This window comes from Opisthocomus hoazin, chromosome 12, assembly GCF_030867145.1.
Source record: "Opisthocomus hoazin isolate bOpiHoa1 chromosome 12, bOpiHoa1.hap1, whole genome shotgun sequence".
Classification (NCBI taxonomy): domain Eukaryota; kingdom Metazoa; phylum Chordata; class Aves; order Opisthocomiformes; family Opisthocomidae; genus Opisthocomus; species Opisthocomus hoazin.
In genome coordinates this window covers 10,900,783-10,910,700 of record NC_134425.1, presented here as the reverse complement: position 1 = coordinate 10,910,700, position 9,918 = coordinate 10,900,783, and the positions used below count along the sequence as shown (strand labels likewise).

At 39.7% G+C, this 9,918-nt stretch overlaps 1 protein-coding gene across 1 annotated transcript in view; it reads left to right on the top strand.

Moving 5' to 3' along the window:
- Positions 1-140: 140 nt before the first annotated feature.
- The window catches only part of CDH8 (cadherin 8), a 150,560-nt gene continuing 140,782 nt past the window's right edge, over positions 141-9,918 (top strand). The window contains exon 1 of the mRNA XM_075433595.1: positions 141-583. The gene's annotated coding sequence lies outside the window, so the exon portion shown is untranslated. The remainder of the gene's footprint in view (positions 584-9,918) is intronic.

Genomic DNA, 9,918 nt, shown 5'->3' with positions numbered 1-9,918 from the left:
CCCGGCCCGGGGGAGATGCCCCGGCGCGGAGTTAGCGGGGCGGGCGGCTGCCGCAGCTCCGGGGAGCGAGCGGCTCCGGGGAGCGCGGAAAAGTTGTGTGCTTGCCGGGTTAAAGGCGGGGCGGGGGGGTGAGGGGGGGGGAAACCGCCCCCCGAAACTGCTTACATGAATTTCCAAGCGCTAGACCTGCCTCCGAGATCAGCCCAATAAGAGCTGTCAGGGGAGGCTCCCAGCTCACTTTTCCACATCACTTCACAGTTACATTTGGCAGGCAGGCACGTTGGAGCGCTCAGACCCAGAATTAGTGGATTTATTTGGAATATCCCTGCTTTCCTGGAGACGTGCTGCTGCCGCTGGCTTGTGCAGAGGGAGAAATTAATAACTGCACTTTAGCATGCAGGCACAGAAACCCGAGAAGCTAAGTAACCAGCATCTCCTCCAGCATCAGCAGCCTCAAAAAGCATGAAAAGAAAATCCGGAGAATCCTGCCAGTTCATAGGGACTGGTTAATGTTTTTTGCCTCAGCCTTTCAATCCGTGCGTGAAGTGGCTGTCAGCAAGCGGTTTCCTCAGTCCTTGAAAGAGTAAGTATTCATTTTGTTAATATTATTTATGTCTTGCTGGAAGAAGGCTTGTCTCTCTGTAGATTTCTTCTGACTTAGTGTCTGCGTTCTTGCAAGGTACACTGTGCGAGTGCCTTCCTCGTTAGTAGGTACTGTATTAGGCTGAACTGTAGTGGCTCATTAGGTCAGATGTTTTGAAATTTCTGATAATGAAAATGCCATGGGATGCTAGTTAGGATTTTTTTTTTTTGTTCTCTTGGGACAGGGATTGGTGGCAGTATGGCTATTTTTCCTCCTGGGTTGTTTTTTTTTTTGGGGGGGGGGGGGGGTTGTTTGGGTGTTTTTTTTCCTTCCCCTCTTTCTACACCTCTTTAAAGGATCGGGAGGACTTCGGATCGCAGAGGGTTGCTTCCAAGGCTGGAGAACCAGTTTCTTCTCCTTGTTTTCTTATTTAGTACAATAAATCTCTGGGCTATTTCACTGTGTTGAATAGATGCAGGGCTGCATTCATGCATTGAAATAGATCGCAGTTTTCGTGCTGAGAATGAAAATCACCCACCAGCCAAATATGTAAATGAGGGAGGAGGAGGCTGGAAGAACCATGAGGGGGGGAAAGCACCCTGATTTATCACCACCTTCCTTCTCTGCAAAGCTTTGCACCCCTTAGATAAATACAGAAATAAATAGGAATGGTATGATAGCTTCCTTTGCTACTTCTAAAGGAGAGCATCCCAGAAATACTGCTCTTCCTCTTAAAAGCTGGGATGGTAATGAATCTTTAGCCAAAACTAGCCAGGAGTCATCCCTGTCCCACAGGTTGTTTTCCTCCCCTTTCTTTGGTTGACTAAACAGATAATGCACCCAATTGGAACTTTGGAGAGGGAGAAAGCCCCTTAGCTCCGATCGCTAGCTAGTTGCATCACTGCCAAGGCGCCCAGAGAAGAAATGCAGGAGTCCGTCGACCCCTGAAGCTGGCTGTTCCACTAGACGCTTCATCTTTGCTTTGAGGAAGGCAGACGAGTAACATGTCCTTATATTCTGCCTGGCTACAATATCTGCTGGGTAGCAGCATCCCAATCGGGAGCCCCGAGCTGTCAGACAGCATCCCTGCTAGACAGTATCAGACCTGTACACAGTGCTTGGCTGGGGAGCCTGGGAGGCACTGCAAAGCCTCAGCACAGAAAGCCTATGGCAGTTTCTATGTGGATATTGTAGGAGAGATTAATTCAAATCCTTATTTAGACACTGCCTACCACCATGAAGGTGACACCACTTAACATAGGCAGGAATTCCTTTGTGGTTCGTTGCTGTTCAGTCATGTCTTGAATCTGTCTCACTTCAAACAGTTTGTGTTTAGTACCAGGCTAAATAGAGTGGAATCAATCCAACCTGGCACAAAACGGCGTTACACAAACCTGCTAGCATTGCCAACAGGTATCAAACTCTATACCCTCGCTTGTCCCTCCCTCCTCTTCCCTTTCGGGCAGGCACAAATACACATGCTGTCTTTGATGCAAACGATTCTGTCTGTTTTTTCTCTGAAAATAGGAATAAATACTCGTACAACTTTCATGAAGGCTGATACTTCTAAACAGCCAACTTGACCAAATAAACTGCTCGACATTTGTGTGTCTGGGCATCACAGCCAGATGTTTTTTGAAGGGTGCTGATTTTAAGATATAAAGTAGCATTAACTGTTTATTGTTTCAAATCTACCATGTTAGTGCTTGATAGGAGGGAAGCTAACAGCTGCTCGCTTCAGTTTCAGTTAAAGAATAGAGCTGATAACTACCGAAGATGTAGATAAAGAATCCTCTTAACTTCACTCATCCTTTTGGAAATTCTTCAAGAGTTTCTCTGCAGTCAGGATAAAGAGAAATATGCAGTACTTCTGCTTGAGTAATATTCCTCCTCTGTGTTCACATACCAGACTGTTATGAATAAGAAGAGACTTCACAACAGGCTTCTCAGTAAACATAAGTAAATAATACATACATACATTCAGAAGACTAAAAAATTACCCTTTTATACATTTTACTTGTCTTAAATAAAACGATAAAGCACCTAGAAGAAGTTAGTATTTTGCATACCTGTGAAATAATAAAATTTCACACCCATAAAATGTGATAATGTCAAAAGCCAAAAGCTCTCTGTAGTGTCAGCTCTCAGCCTAATCGTATGAATGTTTGCGACAGAAAAACCCTAGGAAGGGAAGCGGTTTTATGTGATATTCTAGTCTAAGGTTGTCATCTGTTCAGCCTTATTGTTCTACCTTACTGCATACAGAATGAGCACAGCTTTCTGCTAGCTTCTTCCTAGGCTTACTATTTACTAACTCTCTTTACTTCAAAACTTGCATCCTGGCTGTAAAGAACTTTAATTTCTGTGCTGAGGGCCTTCAGTGTCCTCTGAGGTTGAGTATTTCATGAAAGTTGGTTCTTAAGTTATGCAGGTGAGCAATTTGTTAGCTGAGCAGGCTGCTAGCCAAGAAACTAACTTTGGACGTTTTCTTCGATATTAGAAAATCAATAAGAAGTATGTGTGCCTGCTTAACAAATGCAGCTGGTTTTAGTAAGGACTATCCCTGTACAGGATACCTACTCCTTTTACATCTTTCATTAAAAAAAAAAAAAAAGAAAAAAGTTTTCATCTCTGTGAGATGAGGTAAAATCCTCCTTAGGCAAAGCTGCTCAATGCTTTTCAATATACATTAGTCATTCCTATCAGCTCCTGCTACTGAAGTCCAAAACAGAGTTTTAAAAGGGGAAGTAGTCCCACAATCAGATTTAAATTCACTGTATTGTCATTTGTAATTTTCAGAATTTTTCTGATAATATTGCACATTGACTAAATAAATTGATTCCTGGGCACTTTATTTGTATCCCTGTGAACATATGCTGCATCATCTTCTCTAGAAAAAAATGTACTTGTACTCCTTCAGAATATAGAACTGTTTCAAGTGAGAACACACAGTCAGCCAGTGATATAAATTTTCGTCTATTATTATTGAAGTTCCTCCTGAATTTGGTCTCTATTTCTAAGCACACAGTTGTAGATTTCATCTTATAAACTCTTCATTTCAGAAGACCTGAGTTCCCTACAGACTTTAGCGGGGACTTTTTCAGCCATTTATTGAAATTAAGGTACTGAAACCCACCCACTTGGCCCTTGATATGTATGGGTAATTTCATCTCCAAAGCTTTGAGAGACTTTCAAGGTGAAAAAATACTGACCTCTAAGTTTACAAACAAGAAGGAAATGTGAACGTGTACTTTAAGCTATTGGTGCTGCATATCTCTAAGTGAGGATTTTGCATACTCTGTAACAGAAGGCAATTGCTCATGCTGCATAGTACAAAAAAGTATTTTTATAGTATGTCCAATAACAATAAGATACCGTATGTCTTAGCAAGGTTCCTTTTCTATTCTGTTTTCCATTGTGGTATTATTAGAGCCTGAGTTTTTGGATATACTATTAATACCAGCAGCTGTATGCTTGCAGTATACACTATAGTTGTATCATAGGAGTCTTTCAACTATGATTTAAAAATAATACAAACTAAATTCTTTCAGTGGGAGGGAAATGCTAAGGTATTTTGAGCTTGGAACATTTTAAGCATCATTGCTATCATAAGATTGCATCAATAGAATTAAACTCAACATTTTTCTTAGTGTTGTTGCCATAGAAAAGGTGGCTCACTTCATAGCTTTCTGAACATAACTATCTGAGCAACAGATAGAAATAGAACAAAATAAAGTCCAATTTGAGATTTCAAATGTGTGTGTGTATATATACATATAAGGGGTGTTTTCCCCCCTCAGATAGATACCTTTATTCTGGAATATGTTCAGCACGTTTCTCATTTTGTCAACCAAGTAAATAACATCAACACAGTGACATTTCAACTCTATTAACAAAATTTTGTTTGCAAAAATCATCGGGTACTGATGCTATCTGAAATGATAAGTGCAAGCTGAAAAGGAAAGATGATTTCTGAACCAGTTCAGTTACCAACAGATAGAGTTTAAAGCATCTGACTCCAGGCATGAGACTGATTTCTACCTGCCTTAGTCATGAGAGTAGGCTTTATCCATGAGTTGTAAAGGTAATACTCATAGAATTGATTTTCCAAGGTGTTGGGTATGATGTGTCTTGTGAAAATCATTTGAATTGAGAATGATCAGCACCTTGGCTTGGATTTGCAATTAGTAATGTCAACTAATCCTAGATCTGAACAAGTGAAATCTTCCCGGAGAAGGTTCTGCTGTAGCCTGTTGTGCCCAAGTCCTAGACAAGCTCAGAAAGGTGTTTCTCAGTGTGTCTTGCTCAGGTCTTTGTAACTGAATGTGGGAGTTTAAAGCATTATGAAAGCAGTCAGTCTTGGCAGTCATTAGTTCCCAGTTTCAGCTTTCAAATCTGGTGTACGTTTGGCCGAAGTAGCTTGCTCCTGGGAAGCAACGCTCAGCCTAATCTGGCGAACTTGGATAACCGTTTAAATCCATTTCCTTTGCAGTCGCTGATTATCATAATCATTTACATGTGTATATTTTACATTTGTATGGGATTTAAATATATATATAAATCATTATATTGAAGCCCCTGAATGGAAATGGACTGTATGCATTCAGAGGTAGTGCAATTCATTAGTGGAGTTTTGCAACTGAGCAACACGTTAGATGTGAACCTCTCATATATTAAATGTCACAGCTATCATTGTCTTTTAAGTAACAGGTCATCAGAACTTACTGTCGCTGAAGTTTGGATTGAGTTCTGTATTTTAGTCTTTATTCTAGTGGGCTTTATTTTTTGTGCGTTTCCAAAAGTTCAATTAAAACAAACAAAGAAGGAAAAAGCCCATCAAAGCAAAAACCTCAACGTGCGTAAGAAATTAGATTCATTTTGGAGCACCCTAATTCTTTCCAGACAACTCATTTAAGTTGATGGTAAGACTGCCATCAGATTCAATGGTGCAAAATTAAAGACCTTTACTTCTGATTTCTTATGTTTCAGCAAAAAAGAAATGAGTAAGTTTACTGCAGCAGTACTGTATGTAATTGGAAAAGTCCAGTTATATTCACATTTTTCTTTTTTAAAGTGTTTTTTTTTTTTTATGCACACACACATTTATGCGTATGTCTGGAAAGTTTATATAGCTTTCCCTAAATCATGATGACTTGGCCATAATTTTGTATTAGTTTAATCAGAATACGTGTCAGGAAAACTTGTGATTCTTTTCCTTAATTATTATGTTTTGTTTGTTTATGTAAAGAATACCTAATATTCTTTAATGAAAACCAATGAAAAGGAAAGCTTTGTTATATATCAAAAAAAGACTGAGATAAGAAGCCCAGAAAGCAAGATATTTATGTCCTCTGTTAATATTTAAACATTTTTCAGCAACTACAGGATAAGCACATCCCAGCTGCTGAAACTCTCATGATAAACGATGCCCTAGGCAGAGCATGGTTAACACCTAATTCTCAGTCACAGGCCAATCTGTTTGCCTTTTTATGAGCTCTCCATGTTGTGCACAACTTGCCTTTTTTCCCCTCTCTCCTTTAAAAGTGGTATAGGTCTTCAAATTGTGTAATACACCCTTGTAAAAATCAACATCAGTTTGAGAGATGAGGTTGGCATGAGCTGAAGCTATTAAATCTATATGTAATGCAGTTCTATTTTAGTCAAAGGAAAATCACTTTAATCAGTGGACTGTAGAGAATAAAAATGACTTCAGTTCATTTCTTCCTCTTACTGTAGAATGAAAACAATGGTGATACAACTGTTTTTGTCATGTTTAAGTTTCTGGACCACCTTGGTTGTTCAACCAAATTTTGGCTTTCTTCTCTGTCCATTTGAGGCTGCATCATGACCTTCGTAGCACAATGATGTGAGGTGAACCGAGACATATCAGTGGAGTATCAGACTCCTGTAAACTTGAAATTTTTTTTTTTTTCTTTTCTAAGTAGAAGAGTTTGAAAGGGAAGCTTGCAAATACCCTTTGTTCTACTGTAGATCTAAAATAGTTATATTGTCATTTTAATGCCTATTGTTTTGGTATTAGCTGTCATGAAAAATTAAAAATAAGAAAAGACCCCAAAAAAACCCAAAAACAAACCCCAAAAATCCATGTTGCAGATACTGATTTCACTGGAGAGGAAATGCAATCAAACAAGTCGTATTACTTTAATTGCAGACTGTGGAGCACATACTGCCTCTTTGTCCTGTATCTGTACGATGTCTAGCACAGCTGGATTCATGACTGGAATTCCTGAGCACTACTCAATGCAAATAATAATAACAAAGTAGGAAACAATAGTTTGGAAGTGCCAAGAACGCTATGTTTTTTTTTTTAATTCAATCTGATTCTGTAAAGTAGTGAACACTTCTGGAAAGACTGACAACTTTACATACAAAGTATCAGAGCCTTGGCAGCTTTAAAGTTGATTTTACTCTTGAAGAGTAACAAAAGCACCCCCAATGAGAAATTCTATTGATTTCAGTAAAAGTTAAACACTAAGGATGGTATCACAGAGCCAGGATACTCTTTTTTTTTAAAAAAAAAAGGTAGGTTTTTCTGAAAGTACGTATTTGCCAAAAAGTATAAAAAAGATCTAGGTAGTCACTAACATAAAATAGACTTTGTAGGTATGATAAAGTATCATGTTAAGCAATCAAATAATAACGGACTATTTGTTCCAATATTTACTTTGATTAAAGAAGATGTATTTCAATGTGAGGTGTACATATCATTTTCTCTTTACCCCAGAGTATTAGTATTATTTGTATCCTGTAGCTGCCTCATTTCTACTTCAGAACACCAGTTGTGGCATTTCCTAACTAAAGCCAAGGCGTAAGGAAACTGAGGAAGGGGAATTTAGCTTAAAAAAACTTTTCTAACTCTTCCTTCTCTCTGCCTCTGAAACAGACCCCTTAAACAGAAGTAACCTGCTTTTGCTAATAATAATCTAGCAGATAGATGAATAAATCCCCCAATATTAAAGGTGTAAATACTGAAGAAACTGTTGCATTTCTGTACGAGCATGTATATTTCTACATGTCTGTATTGCCTCAGTGCGGTGTATGGATCCCATCAGCTGTATGCCCAGTGCATAGACTGACAAACACTGTGCTTAACAGTCCCTTAGCATTTGACACAAGCTTAATAACTTGCTTAATAACCGAAAGAACTTTAAAGTGCAGCAATGCATGGCTAAGTGTAAAAAATAAGGTGGCATATCTTTGCACGCTGAATTACCCGTGTGTGTGTGTAGGATGGAACATCTAAGACCAAAAAAAATGAGAGATAATGTCTCTTGCTGTTGTTGTTGAAAGAAGTAATTCTTTAGATAACTACCTTTGATTCTTCAAGCAGCCATAAGTAATTGCCACACGTAATATATCAAAATAAACTTGGACAATTGATTTGCACTGGTATTGGCAGGATCCACTCCTGCACGTTTCTGACAGCACAAAGTATACTTCAAGTGTATGTCACCCTGCTGCTATAGCAGAGTTAGCATAACATTTCCCATCTCATTTTCCTTCCTTCAAAATTTCAGGTGCTTGGCCGAAGTAAAGGCTGTGTGCATAATGCTTTTCCGTGTTACAGTTACCTCCAGGTGACATGACAGTCGCTTAAAATCACTGTTTGTCAGTGAAATTTAGAGCAGCTACGAAGTATACTTATGATTTGGGGCCATGCCTAGAACATGCAGGGCCCAGAATCTGGCTGCTGGCTCACTGCTGTTCCCAGACCCTCTCGGCTGTGTGGTGGTGTGCGCTGCTCGTGGTTGGGATCACTGGAGTTCACCTCCTGACGGAGACTCTTCTCAGAACAGCACATCTGGCTGCAGCCTGCCTGCAGCTGAGACGGTGGGAGAGGTTTCCACCCCCAAAATCTGCCAGCAGCAGTGAATGGAGCTGCATCGGGCTGCCGTGGTCATATACTAGGAGTCCATCAGGGTTTTAAGTAGTTTCAGCATCCTTAACTGCTTGTTCTCTTTACCAGAAGTTATCCTCCACTCAGTTTTGTTGCTTCAGCTGTTTGTCTGAATGCTGTCTGAAACATGTAGTCAAACTTCATATGCTCTTTGGCAGCACAGCCGTTTGCAAAACTTTCTGTTGTTGTCCAGTAGTTTATGGGCTCTTTAGTTGTGCTGATGCAACTGCTTGTGCAGCCATGCTGTAAACTAAATCGATGCAATGATCTGGGTTATAAACTTGAAGGAAAAGGCTTTTTGAAACAGGGGTTTGTTGCAATTTTTTAAAAACCCACATTTCACTGAGCTGTCTTACGGTGTTGCCTTGCAAACAGCACAACTGCAGGGACAGTAAACTGCAGTGAAGAAACAAATGGGAACGGAGAAGAATTATTGGAAACGTGCAACTGGCATATTGTGAGGGAGAGGGGAGAGAGCCTCTGAAATTAAGATTGCTCTTGGTGGAAGAATAGCATGAGCAGTGGCCTAACCCAGCTCTGTCAAAATGATTTGGTTTAAAAAACACCTTACTATTAAAAGCGTTTAAGTTAACAAGATTGTTTTGACAGAACTGGGTTAGGGAGTGACTACACATACAGTTCTGCTGGCAGATAGGAGAGGCAGTAAAGTCTAGCCAGGGCATGCGAGTGGCATGCTGGCAGCAGGCACTGTAAACAGGATCTTAGCTACTGCCATAGCAGCATGTCTGATTACAGCCTTGGTCCCGCTTCGTCTCGCAGTAAGGTGGAGAAATGCTTTTTAATTTTAATTTTGGGGGGTATGTAATTTACACAAATGGGTAATCCACCGAAGAATAATGGTTATTATTTATGGTAAGAAGTACTCGTTCTTTTGTAGCTGAAACACGAGAAAGCCTTATCCAAGGTAATTTAAAATCAAGTTCAGATACAACATAATGCATATGTGCTAGAAACAGGATGAGCATGTAGCAAAGTTATGCGGGCAAGGATGACATGATTATTTGTTGTTTATGGTGTCTTGATAGTTCTATTTTAATGGACTTTGGTTTTGTTCAGGTTTAATGGCAGATTAAAATTCCTACCACAGTTCTCTTTAAGAGTAAGAGTTATTCCTACAAGTGAGACTGGAGGTTAAGGAGTGCTAAGGACTTATATTTTTACTATTGAAAACTTAAGGCTCGATTGTGCTGCCAAAAGAGGATCAATGAAGGAAAAGATAATTGTGCTTCCCACGGTGGGAAGGCTTTGCATCATGTTGCTGTTATTGATGGAAAAGGACCCGGTCTGAATCCTTGAGAAATAGGACTAGGAAGCATAAGTGGTAGCTTAGCCAATACCTGCAGTAGTAAAAGTAAACCTAAAGGGCTCAAGGAACAGAAAGACCAGTGTGAAGCCA